Source organism: Scyliorhinus torazame, chromosome 18, assembly GCF_047496885.1.
Source record: "Scyliorhinus torazame isolate Kashiwa2021f chromosome 18, sScyTor2.1, whole genome shotgun sequence".
Lineage (NCBI taxonomy): Eukaryota > Metazoa > Chordata > Chondrichthyes > Carcharhiniformes > Scyliorhinidae > Scyliorhinus > Scyliorhinus torazame.
Window position 1 is genome coordinate 6218353 of NC_092724.1, and position 14003 is coordinate 6232355.

The following is a 14003-nucleotide window of genomic DNA, read 5'->3' on the forward strand; positions in this document are numbered from 1 at the left end:
GCAGTGCCCACGCCGTGCTACATGGGGACGGCCTGCAGTGCCCACACCGTGCTACATGGCGACGGCCTGCAGTGCCCACGCCGTGCTACATGGGGACGGCCTGCAGTGCCCACGCCGTGCTACATGGCGACGGCCTGCAGTGCCCACACCGTGCTACATGGCGATGGCCTGCAGTGCCCACGCCGTGCTACATGGGGACGGCCTGCAGTGCCCACACCGTGCTACATGGGGATGGCCTGCAGTGCCCTCGCCGTGCTACATGGCGATGGCCTGCAGTGCCCACGCCGTGCTACATGGGGACGGCCTGCAGTGCCCACGCGTGCTACATGGCGACGGCCTGCAGTGCCCACGCCGTGCTACATGGCGACGGCCTGCAGTGCCCACGCCGTGCTACATGGCGACGGCCTGCAGTGCCCACGCCGTGCTACATGGCAACGGCCTGCAGTGCCCACGCCGTGCTACATGGCGACGGCCTGCAGTGCCCACGCCGTGCTACATGGGGACGGCCTGCAGTGCCCACGCCGTGCTCCATGACGACGGCCTGCAGTGCCCACACCGTGCTACATGGCGACGGCCTGCAGTGCCCACACCGTGCTACATGACGACGGCCTGCAGTGCCCACGCCGTGCTACATGGCAACGGCCTGCAGTGCCCACGCCGTGCTACATGGGGACGGCCTGCAGTGCCCACGCCGTGCTACATGGCGACGGCCTGCAGTGCCCACGCCGTGCTACATGGCGACGGCCTGCAGTGCCCACGCCGTGCTACATGGCGACGGCCTGCAGTGCCCACGCCGTGCTACATGGGGACGGCCTGCAGTGCCCACACCGTGCTACATGGCGATGGCCTGCAGTGCCCACGCCGTGCTACATGGGGACGGCCTGCAGTGCCCACACCGTGCTACATGGGGATGGCCTGCAGTGCCCTCGCCGTGCTACATGGCGATGGCCTGCAGTGCCCACGCCGTGCTACATGGGGACGGCCTGCAGTGCCCACGCCGTGCTACATGGCGACGGCCTGCAGTGCCCACGCCGTGCTACATGGCGACGGCCTGCAGTGCCCACGCCGTGCTACATGGCGACGGCCTGCAGTGCCCACGCCGTGCTACATGGCAACGGCCTGCAGTGCCCACGCCGTGCTACATGGCGACGGCCTGCAGTGCCCACGCCGTGCTACATGGGGACGGCCTGCAGTGCCCACGCCGTGCTCCATGACGACGGCCTGCAGTGCCCACACCGTGCTACATGGCGACGGCCTGCAGTGCCCACACCGTGCTACATGACGACGGCCTGCAGTGCCCACGCCGTGCTACATGGCAACGGCCTGCAGTGCCCACGCCGTGCTACATGGGGACGGCCTGCAGTGCCCACGCCGTGCTACATGGCGACGGCCTGCAGTGCCCACGCCGTGCTACATGGCGACGGCCTGCAGTGCCCACGCCGTGCTACATGGCGACGGCCTGCAGTGCCCACGCCGTGCTACATGGGGACGGCCTGCAGTGCCCACACCGTGCTACATGGCGACGGCCTGCAGTGCCCGTGCCGTGCTACATGGGGACGGCCTGCAGTGCCCGTGCCGTGCTACATGGGGACGGCCTGCAGTGCCCACGCCGTGCTACATGGGGACGGCCTGCAGTGCCCACGCCGTGCTACATGGGGACGGCCTGCAGTGCCCACGCCGTGCTACATGGGGACGGCCTACAGTGCCCACACCGTGCTACAAGGCGACGGCCTGCAGTGCCCACGCCGTGCTACATGGCGACGGCCTGCAGTGCCCGTGCCGTGCTACATGGGGACGGCCTGCAGTGCCCGTGCCGTGCTACATGGGGACGGCCTGCAGTGCCCACGCCGTGCTACATGGCGACGGCCTGCAGTGCCCACGCCGTGCTACATGGCGACGGCCTGCAGTGCCCACGCCGTGCTACATGGCGACGGCCTGCAGTGCCCACGCCGTGCTACATGGCGACGGCCTGCAGTGCCCACGCCGTGCTACATGGCGACAGCCTGCAGTGCCCACGCCGTGCTACATGGCGACGGCCTGCAGTGCCCACGCCGTGCTACATGGGGACGACCTGCAGTGCCCACGCCGTGCTACATGGCGACGGCCTGCAGTGCCCACGCCGTGCTACATGGGGACGGCCTGCAGTGCCCACGCCGTGCTACATGGGAACGGCCTGCAGTGCCCACGCCGTGCTACATGGGGACGGCCTGCAGTGCCCACGCCGTGCTACATGGGAACGGCCTGCAGTGCCCACGCCGTGCTACATGGCGACGGCCTGCAGTGCCCGTGCCGTGCTACATGGCGACGGCCTGCAGTGCCCGTGCCGTGCTACATGGCGACGGCCTGCAGTGCCCGTGCCGTGCTACATGGGGACGGCCTGCAGTGCCCACGCCGTGCTACATGGGGACGGCCTGCAGTGCCCACGCCGTGCTACATGGCGACGGCCTGCAGTGCCCACACCGTGCTACATGGCGACGGCCTGCAGTGCCCACGCCGTGCTACATGGGGACGGCCTGCAGTGCCCACACCGTGCTACATGGGGACGGCCTGCAGTGCCCACGCCGTGCTACATGGCGACGGCCTGCAGTGCCCGTGCCGTGCTACATGGGGACGGCCTGCAGTGCCCACGCCGTGCTACATGGGGACGGCCTGCAGTGCCCGTGCCGTGCTACATGGGGACGGCCTGCAGTGCCCGTGCCGTGCTACATGGGGACGGCCTGCAGTGCCCACACCGTGCTACATGGCGATGGCCTGCAGTGCCCACGCCGTGCTACATGGCGACGGCCTGCAGTGCCCACGCCGTGCTACATGGCGACGGCCTGCAGTGCCCACGCCGTGCTACATGGCGACGGCCTGCAGTGCCCGTGCCGTGCTACATGGGGACGGCCTGCAGTGCCCGTGCCGTGCTACATGGCGACGGCCTGCAGTGCCCACACCGTGCTACATGGCGATGGCCTGCAGTGCCCACGCCGTGCTACATGGCGACGGCCTGCAGTGCCCACGCCGTGCTACATGGCGATGGTCTGCAGTGCCCACGCCGTGCTACATGGCGATGGTCTGCAGTGCCCACGCCGTGCTACATGGCGACGGCTGCTCGCGGACCCGGCCCGTGAAATTGTCCCCCCCTTTGGCCAGCTCGCATGCCCCGGACCACCCCCCCACAGTGCCCCCAGTACCTAATAAAGTCCCCCCTGCCAGCAGAGTGGCCCTCCCCCGACTGTGGCGGCTCTGGACTGAGTCCGCAGCCGCCACGCCGTGTACCCGACAGATGAGACCACACACAACCGACGCCGTCGGGAACTCGGCCGGTCGGGGGTGGAGCATCGGGGGGGGGGGGGGGCGCAGGCAACGTCCTGAGGCCATCGATATGTGGCGTGGCATACTTTGGAGGGGGCGGAGCATCGCAAAAGCAGCGCCGCCCCCAATTTGGTTGGGAACGGAGATTCTGCGGCCGATCGCCGAAGGTGATTTCGGCATCGGCGACTGGAGAATCCAGCCCTGCATATTGTCAAGAAAGAGTTGGATCTAGCTCTGGGCGCAAAAGGTATCAAAGGATATTGGGGGAACACGGGACCAGGCTATTAAATTGGATGATCAGCCAAGATCATAATGAATGAGGGAGCGGGCTTGAAGGGCCGAATGGCCTCCTCCTGCTCCTATTTTCTAGGTTTCTATGTTACGTATCAAGGATGAACACCAAAGGGCATTACAGTGTCGCAAAACACGTACCAGATCAGAACAATACCACGACCAGAAACATCGAGTAATCCTATTACAACTAGAACACGGTCTGAGACACAAACAAAACACCCGTAACCAGCATTCTGAAAAAAACAGCAGTCTCCAGCAAAGATCACCCAGCTGGACGAATGAGCAAACCACTGATATGTTTCACAGACTTGTAAATTTATCGCTTTGTGTTAAAGTCCATTCAGACGCAATGTTATTTTCATGTAAATTGTTTGATTCTTTTAGGGTAAACCTTTTAGCTAGAGAAAAGGGCTGTTGAGCTATAATGTGCATATAACTTTAAGGAAGTGTATCTTAAACTGCTGTCAATCAATACCACATTGTCAGGATGTGATGTATTAGTCCCATGACGTTTAGGCAGTCTGCAAGCAGCACGGTAGTGATGAAATGCACTGTGCTTAGCTTCCAGTGAACCTTTATCTGTAAATAGTCTTATCTTCAAATAGTGGCTGCTAATACAAAGTTATCCCAGTTAAGCAACAAGATAGATTATTGCAGGATCAGTTCCACTGCACCAACCCTCCCTTTTGAATTTACATTCATTATTATTTGTGCTTCACCAATCCTGTAAATCCAAACGTTGCCTGTTCAGGAAAATCTGCAATGTTAAACCTTAATGCTTGATAAAAAGGAAGAATCTTGATAAACGCCCTTACTGAAAGCCAATTGGGTATAGCTTCTATGACACATGGGGTAAGATGCAGGCACTAAAGGCTCTACAGGTCAGGCATTGTCAAACCCGGGGGCGTGACCCGTGGGTGGGTCGATGAGCCGTACGTCACGGCGCACCCGATCGCGCAAATCTGCGTGCAACAGCCGGCTGTAAATAACGCCGGCTGAAAGGGGCCTTCAAAATGGCCATGAACATGTAAAACAAATGCGGCCGCACTGTGCATGCCTGCCTGATCATCGGCACGCATGCGCCTATGATCGGGCACGCATGCGCGGTGTGGCCACTTTTTTAAAAACGGTCGCAGCTTTTTGTTTTACAAGTTCAGGGGGGTTTTATTCATTTATTTCATTCATTTAATTTTTATTTTTGTCATTTATTTTATTCATTAAAAATTTTTTTTTACAAGTTCAAGGGGGGGGGGGGGTTTATTTGATAAAATTTTACAGGAAGAAAATGCAGAACTTTGGACAGATGGAGACTCCATACTTTCCGACACCGGAAGGCTTCACCTTCATCCAACAGGTTCCATTGGAGGAGCGTGTACGAGGGCCAAAGGGACCCAAAACCATTTCCTCCATTTTTGCCAGCAGCAAACAAGGCAAGAGAAAATGGTGGGTCGCACAGGTCGGCCGGCGTGGGTCGCGAAGGTCGGCCGGTTGGTAAAAATGGGTCCCCGGAAAAAAAGGTTTGAAGAACATCGCTGTAGGTCACCTGCGTGTTTCATACCACAGATTATGAGGCCTATATTTAGTTGTGGATTCCCAGCTGTAGAGAAACTAAGGGCTGGATTTTCCACTTGACCCCAGAGCATAGCCACGGGCGGGGTGGGAAATTTTGGAGAACTGCTCTCCAAATGTTCCCGTCCCACTTGCGATGATGCCCATCGGGGCCAGAAAATCCTGGCCTAACTCTCCTGCCATTGCTTGAATAATCCACGCTCTATATGGCTTCTATTTTAACTGGAGGATTGTTTGAGGCCATGAGATGATCAGAAGCAGGGGGAAATCCTAAGAGGAGTTGAAAATGAAATAAAATGAAAATGAAAATGGCTTATTGTCACAAGTAGGCTTCAAATTAAGTGACTGTGAAAAGCCCCTAGTCACCACATTCCGGCGCCTGTTCGGGGAGGCTGGTGCGGGAATTGAACCATGCTGCTGGCCTGCCTTGGTCTGCTTTCAAAGCCAGCGATTTAGCCCTGTGCTAAACCAGTTAAATGTGAACCCAAGACTATTTTAACATTTGAATGAAGCAGGATAGTCCCGCGCCCAAAACTAATGTGATTGAGGGCAAGAAAGTCAAGGAACAGGAAAATTGGTCCCTGGCATAATATTACTGCTGAAGAGGACAGTCGTCAGCTAACATCAACCGTGAATGAGAGGCACAGCTGGGGCTGGAAGACCCATTATGAATTCTGCACAATTCTCACAATTGTTACAAGTTCAATTTTTAAACATATGTTTGTCTCCACTGACCGAACCAAGGCTCCAGCAAGAGTTTGGTTGTCAGGGATGGCTACACGAGGGCCTTGCAAATTTGTAAGTTAAAATGCCATCATAGTGGGACTTTCCATACAAAGGCACAACTGGTGGGATGTGCAACTTTCATGGGCATCGCAAGATGAGGTGACTGGAGTGCTGTAGGAATGCTGCACAACACACATCTTAACTTGACACTGCCCCCTGCCAACTGCAATTCGAGGCGGGAGCAGAATGTTGGTGCCCCATTGAACAGAACTTAATTTGTTCCACTATAACATCTCAATTAGCTTCAGAAAGATAAATTCGCCTCTTCAGCCAAATAAATTCAAATTTAAGTACCAGAGGAGGAAGTTATGAGATCAGCAAGTCATTTTTCATGTAGTGCGGAGAATGGCTCTCGGGCCTTGAGTTCACCACCAGATATGAAAGTGTCTCTGATGCTTTGGCTTGGGTTTAGCCTCTGATTGTTCTTGGTGATATCCTCAACCTGCCTGCAAATGGCCGATAATTGGGCAAAGAGCTTGCCCACCACTACCAGGCTGGTGACCATCCTTGCTGAGAAGCTACCTCTGAAAAAAACTGCGCGGAGGGGGAAACTGGTCAGGCAACCACCATGCTACACTGCTGCATGAATTTGCCAGCTCTAGGCGGCATGGCGGCGCACTGTTTAGCACTGCTGCCTCACAGCGCCGAGAACCCGGGTTCGATCTCTGCCCCGGATCACTGTCCGTGTGGAGTTTGCACATTCACCCCGTGCCTGCGTGGGTTTCACCCCCACAACCCAAGGATGTGCAGGGTAGGTGGATTGGCCATGCTAAATTGCCCCTTAATTGTAAAAAACAAATTGGGTACTCTAAATTTATTTTTTTGAAAATGAGCTCACCCATCTCTTACCCATCTCTGTGGCAAGTCCAGCCCTGGTGAGGGCGGTAGATCAATAGCCTCCTTGGACTCATTGGCAGGACTCATTAACTCAAAAACTATCAGAGGTTGAAGCAACAGTACTGGTATCATAAAGACGATCGGCGTTTTCATCTGCTGTGATCACAGAGTCAGGATGATGTCAGACTAAATGGGAAATTTTAAAATCAGATGATCAAGTTTACAAGGAGTTCCACTGACTTGTGAGAAAATGGGGTTGTTAATTTCAATGCATCATTAAATGAAAAAAATCTCAGAGCATTTTATCTGTACAGCAAAGGACATTTATCTCTACCAGCTGATACCTTATTGTTGAAAACATGAGGGCTGCGGGAACTTCATCACTACACCCATGAAAGTAATTCTAGAGTAAGTTACATATTGTATGCACAACATGATTGACTATTTGTAATATAATAAAACCAGCATCAAAACAAATCTGGTTTCCAAAACTAACTGGGGGTGAAGACATGCCACTTGCATTATCTGCTGACCTATCAGCACCTTGTCCTGCATCTTTAAGTTGCATCTCCACGCAACTGTTAATGTGTTGAGTCTCGTGCTATCTACAATCTTGTTGCAGATGATACTATTTTATATGTCACCTTTCTGATCAAGCAGATCTGAATGAGCTTCGCACGTCAAGACTGTGACCATATTCACAATACAATACCACCCGTAATTTCCAATTAATTGCCAACAGCACGACTCTCTGATGTGTGAATTCAAACGTTCTCTCATCTGAGATTGGGGTTGTATCCGAGTGGGAGGAATCTAACCAGACAGCAGCATTGTGAGACCATCTCAGGGAGTTCCATTTATGAACCTGGAGCTCATGCATTTTAGATTGAAGCAAAGGCTTCAAAAATGTTACGAGACCTCGGTGTTCCCGTCTAATAGCTGAAGAAAAATGACTATGTTGAATATCTCTGAGGCGCCATTGCAATCTCAGAGTGGTAATGCATTCCTAACAAAACCTCCAGGTTCCTCGTACTGAATAGACCCAGTAGGAAAAGGTTTGAAAATTTACATTTTGGTCAATTGACAAATAAGGTAAATGACCCTTAACTTCTTTAAACATTTTTGTTTCTGCCGTTGCATTTAGTCCTGTACTGGGTAAGGCTGGGGGATGTGCAGGCACTATAATAAAGTATGTATGGGGGGTAATATTACGACAAATATGCTGCCTATAACTCATTCTCAGCCCTGAAAGTAGCTCAAATCCCGACTTGTACGTTTACCATTGGAAACAATCAAATTCCCTGCAGAAGGGGAGTAAAACACAGCAAGAAAGGAAATAGGGTTTTCATGGCTGTGGGATTCCAAAATAGCACCATGGATCAATTTCAGCTGGCACAGACAAGTTAGGAAACTGACTGAAATATTCAGAAATATTTCATTACTAAGGACATTACAAGACAGAAGTAGATATGCATTGCAAATCAGTGTGAAGAAGCTATGTTAGCAATGGGATGATCCACAATTTTCAGAAGCCAACGTCCACACCAGAAGACATGGGGCGCGATTTTCCCAAAAGGGAACAAAGTCCCCGAGCGAGTGCATTTAGCAGCGTGTTCCACGCAGTGCCGAGAAACAGGTGGCTATTCAATGCGACTCACGTTGAATAAGGGGCCTGAACAGGGAATGGGCAGCCAAGGCCGCACAGAGCCCTGTTTTGTATTGTGGGGCACTCCGCTCGCTGGAACTCCCCATTGTAGCGAGAGATCGGGATGACATTTATCAATAGAACCCCGATCTTCGAGGTCCCCAAAACAATCTCCAACCTCCCCCCCCCCCCCCCCCAGCCCGAACGCAATATGGGAGGCTCCCCGACTCTCCTCCGCACTCCCCCGACTCTCCTCCGCACACCCCCAACACCCACGCTGGGTAATCGTGGCCCAATCCCGCACGTGCAGAAAATGCCAGCTTGGCACCTTAGCAGTGGCACCAGGCTGTCACCCAGGTTGCACTGCCAAGATGCCAGGCTGGCACTGCAAGGGTATTTAAAAATGGCATCCCGATCTCTCGCTACAGTGGGAGTTCCGGCGAGCAGAGCTCCCCACTGTACAAAATGGGACATGTTCCCCATTCAGGCCCCTTATTCAACATGAGCCATGTTGAATAGCCATGTGTTTCTCGGCACTGCGAGTGCCAGGAAACATGCGGCTAAACGCTCTCGCTCGGGGACTTTATTCCCTTTTGGGAGAATCTCGCCCACTTGCTCTTATCTATTTTTGCCAATGTTTTTCTCTCTGTTCACCATTTGAGGATCTATTAGACGTAGGCACCCTCTGGCACCATGCCCATTCTTCATGTGAGTTTAGACAGCGAGTGATGGAGGGCAGATGTGGGTTTGGTGGGGATGTGACAGCCATGCCTAAACCCCTCTCCTAACATACAAAAGCCACATACACTTTACAGCAAGCAGCATTACTTAACATTAGCAATGGGAAAATTGGCTGATTTTCCCCTTCATAATTCTGAGGAACCAGCGAATGCAGCCCAGACTAAGATTGGAGCCTTGACTGGGTCGGTCATTATTTCTGTCTTTCCAACACATTTTATGCTGGAGTGGAGAAATTGTTGTCACAAAAGTGTTCACAAACTTCCAGTTATGTTCACATTTTCAGAGTAATTACCATCAAGAGGTGCAGATCAAAAATGTTCAGCAAACGTTAGCTCGGGTGGACGCCCATTGGTGGTTCTGACACTGAGCAGAGTTCACTGGAAGCTACAGACCATTCAAATGAATAGTTGGCAAACAGGGTGGAGCTGCATGCCTGTGATTTCCCCACAAATGCCACGCCTGGTTGGGGAATAAGCTTTATAGTTCCGCCGCAACTTCATGGTTGCAATGAAATGTAGCACGACACAGCCTTGTGTAACGGCCCCTGCTCACATCTCGTTACTTCATTAACTTTCTTTGCTGATTCTATTCTAATGTCTACCGTACAATTCACCGTAGCTTTAGATCCCATTGTGGTGTCATGACAAACAGTGCATTGTAAATTAATTACTTTGTTACAAAGTAAGATGACCCATGATAATAACCTTTTGTTATTCTGTGCAGTTCACCTTGTATTTTCCTAAATTCTATTAGGATAGCAGGCTGATATCATCATAACAGTTTAACATTTGTATTCTGATCATGATCACTTCTTTGCCTATAAACACTGCTTCTACTAAACTCATTACCTCTACCATATGATATAAATACAAGTAAAAAGGAGGCTGATTTCCTCCCGTCACTCTCGTATCATAAACATAGGGGATAAATTTCCTCTGCGCTTCATTTCCACCCAAACTAGCAATCTTAAAGAGCATGTTAACAATCTCATTAGGAACAAGGAGCAGTGCAATTATCTTTGCTGTGTTTTAAAAAAAATAATGATAGCGCAAATGGGCCAGAGGAAATTCTCCCCCATTAACAAGGTCGGTACTGTAACATGTTACCAGCCATCTGTCTCGGGTGCATGTTACACTTCCATTATTAACCGGGCCACTTTCTGACCACAAATGAATAGGTTTAATTCCATTTTATTGCACGGGATTCCTTCTTGTGGTTTCCCAGATCGCATTCTGTGATTCTGTCCATCCGTGACTACCACTCAGTCATTTACTGGATAAGTCAAACTCTTTTTTTATGACATCGGACAAGGATTTTTTTCTGATGTTCTTGGAATTGTATCCAATGACCCTGTCCATTTTTTTTCTTGTAGGCTAGTGGCGGTGATTATTAATAATGTAATTAAGCAGAGCTATCACCCACATTTCTATGCGAGGTTTTCCAAATGTTAAATCCCTGGCTTTGTTCTGAGAAAGCTCTCTTGCTCGAGGCATAACTTAAAAACAAATACTAAAACGTGCTTCATTATAAAACGAACTGAACAAAAAATATTTTCCACCCGGTCTTCAGGTGACTGTACGTGGAATATTTTAGTCTTTCAAGTCCCTTTTCCCTCTGATGCTCTTCAGCTGTTTGATGGTGGAATACAAAAGCACTTTGGGATTCTTTGTCCGTACGCATTTAGGTTTCTGGTGCGCCAAGAGTAAACTCGTTAAATGTTCTGGGCTTTGAAATAAAAGCTGTAACATGTTCAAAACATAAGAGTGACTCCGCTTGAACCAAAAGGAAACAGGCCTTGTGGAAAAAAAAGACTGGGTATGAGATCAATCAGCCATCTCTGACCTGATGGCCTGACAGGGTCCTTTGTCAGGTTAAAAATACTGTGTGGTCCATAGAATAAAGCTCTGACAAGGCTCCTTTTTGACCCCAAAGTGCTCACCTGAGAGAGGCTTTAACAATAGCTCCCAGTTATATTCAATGAGTGTACAAAAAAGAGTAAAAGGCTTATTAATTGTACAGATTAAAGGGCAGACCCAAAGTCTTCTAAGGCTTTAGTAAGCATTTCCTGTGCCGGCCCCACCACAGCCCAGTTAGTACAATACTGCATGGGAACTCATCAAATCCCACCATGGCCTTCCTCTGATTGACATACCTTTTCAATTATTTCACAGTTTGCTAAGTTATAAATGGAGAGGGTCTGCTTCTAAGACATCTTTTCATGTTGACTCTGCATTTGCAGCTAATGACCGTGACTAGCACCTTTGATCTGGGACTCTGTGCCCCATGCTGGCTGCACTTGTGTAGGCTTAAGGTCTACCTTCCCATTTCAACACGCCTTTCTCATTCTGGCCCTGTAGTGGTGATCTGTCACAGTTAAATGTGAACAAAAGCCTCTCTTCACCCCTTGGATTTTTCTTTGGGTTGGGTTGAGGAGGGGGTGGGGGGTTGGGGAGATGAGGGGCGTGGGGAGAGGAAGCTGACTGTTGCAGCAAATCGAAGTTTGTAACCCTTTCCGCACATGCCCATCCTTTGGAGACTAAAGAAGGCACTCCTGACAGAAAATTATTTCTAGGATTCCTACTCAGTGACCATCAGATAGAACTCTAAATTTCACATCTTGGCAAACAGGAGTGACATTAATCTTGATTTCATTAAACTTTCACACTATGGCAAAGTGGATAACGCCATTACAGTCATGTAAGATGTGCTTAAACAGAATGCAGGGAACAATAGCAGTTTAAAAATGCACCAACTTTCTATCATAACAGAGAGAGTTGCACAAGACTCTCACCTGAAACTGCATTTATTACTTTATTATTGTCAAGTTGCTTTGAGATGGAATGTGCAGAATGAAACACAAATGGATGCTTCCCCCTTCTCATGATGTTGCTTTTATCATTTTGCCTTTGCTCCACTTTACTTTGAACAGCTTTGTGTCTTGTACAGCATATTGTCGGTCATCTGCCATGCCAAATCCCTGGTGTAACTTGGAATATATTTTTTAAATTAAAAAAATGTACCAAATAAAAGTTAATTACATTTCTGTCAGCATAACTTTGAGGTTTGAGAAAATGACATTGTCCCTGATCCAGGAACATCACAAGAATACATCATTGGAAAATGCCGTACTCTTATGAATTTCTCTGCATTGGGAAATTGAGGGCTGGAAGTGCACGATTATACAATCTGTACCCGTGGTTCGCACCAAGGGGTGGAGCAGTAGAATTTGCATGCCTTTGTTTCATCTTCGACTGGAATTATCTGAGAGGCTCACTTTCCTATACCAACCAGTGAAGGAATCACCCTCTGATCATTAAGTGTGTCAACATTGTAAATGCCTTTGTGCAGAGTTCCTCTGGGTGGTTAATCGTCGCAAAATTTTACATTTTGAGTCATGGCAGTTGTAATATGAGTTTAGTTTTGTTTAACATATTGTGGATACCACCTCACCAGGATGGGATATTTCTGAGTATCACCATCGTCACCAATGAAATCTATCCTGTTGCTTAAGCATAGAAGCGACTGGTACAACCTCAGTGAAGGAACTATGAGAGGAATGTAGGTTAACATTTGTCACAGATGATATCGTTAGCTGAGAAATGAGACTCGAGGCACTTACCAGAATTAGCTGAACCAGACATGGGTGATGTAACCTCATTCCCAGGTATTTGTTTTTTTAATATGTTAACATGGCTTTATTCCAGATGTTTATCACTGTGGGTGTTGTGGCAAATATTGTCCACTTCAAACTATGTTATAAAGGCACAGATATGGAAAGGTTTTATTTTTATTGTCATCACTTCAGATTTAGAGATTGTAATTAGGAATAATAATAATGATCGCTTATTGTCACAAGTAGGCTTCAATGAAGTTACTGTGAAATGCCCCTAGTCGACATATTCCGGCGCCTGTTCGGGGAGGCCGGTACGGGAATTGAACCTGCGCTGCTGCCTTGTTCTGTTTTACAAGCCAGCTGTTTAGCCTACTGTGCTAAACCAGTAAACGGTGTAGTCAATATGGCATTTATGTCAATTTTTTTTTAGGAATTTCCCAGCATTTTCTCATTGAGGGCTATTCCACTGTACTTCATTGGATACCAATACCCAGTTTAAAGTTGAAATCTATCTTCCCCATAGCTGTTGTTTATTTCAGGCAGTATGGGTTAACAAATGTAAGCGTTCTGATTTAGAATTCATCTGCCAATGAAAAAACTGTGCTATGGATTCCCCTTCCCAAACCTTCCAACAAATGAAACTCATGCAGCAAGAAATTTACAGACAAATAAGGGTGACAGTGGTTAGCACTGCTACCTCACAGCGCTAGGGACCCGAGTTCCATTCCGACCTCTGGTGACTGCCTGTGTGGAGTTTACTCATTCTCTCTGTGTCTGTGTGGGTTTCCTCCGGATGCTCCGGTTTCCTCTCACATAACAAGGGTGCTGATTAGGTGGATTGCCCATGCTAAGCTGCCCCTTGGTGTCCAAAAGGTTGGGTGGGGGGTTGTGGGGGTGGGGTGGGGGTGGGGGCCTAGGTGGTATGCTCTTTCCAGGATGGACTGAGTGGCCTCCTTCTGCACTATTGCGATTCTATGGGCGCGATTTTACTAAATGCGAACAAAGTCTCATAGCTGCGAGTTTAGCCGCGTGTTTCCCAGCGCTCGCAGTGCTGAGAAACACAATACTATAAAATGGCACTCCCGTTAGATAGGGAGCCTCAGCGCGGATCGCGCAGCCTACGTCGCACACAGCCCTGTTTTGTGCGCTCCGCTCGCCGGGACTCCCCATTGTAGCAAGAGATCGGGATGCCACTCCGAAGTGCCCAACGTGACCCCTGAC

General features: G+C 50.3%; 1 protein-coding gene across 1 annotated transcript in view; it reads right to left on the bottom strand.

Annotated features, from left to right (window-relative positions):
- The window catches only part of fgf22 (fibroblast growth factor 22), a 156436-nt gene that overhangs the window by 27083 nt on the left and 115350 nt on the right, over positions 1–14003 (bottom strand). The gene's annotated exons all lie outside the window — the stretch shown is intronic.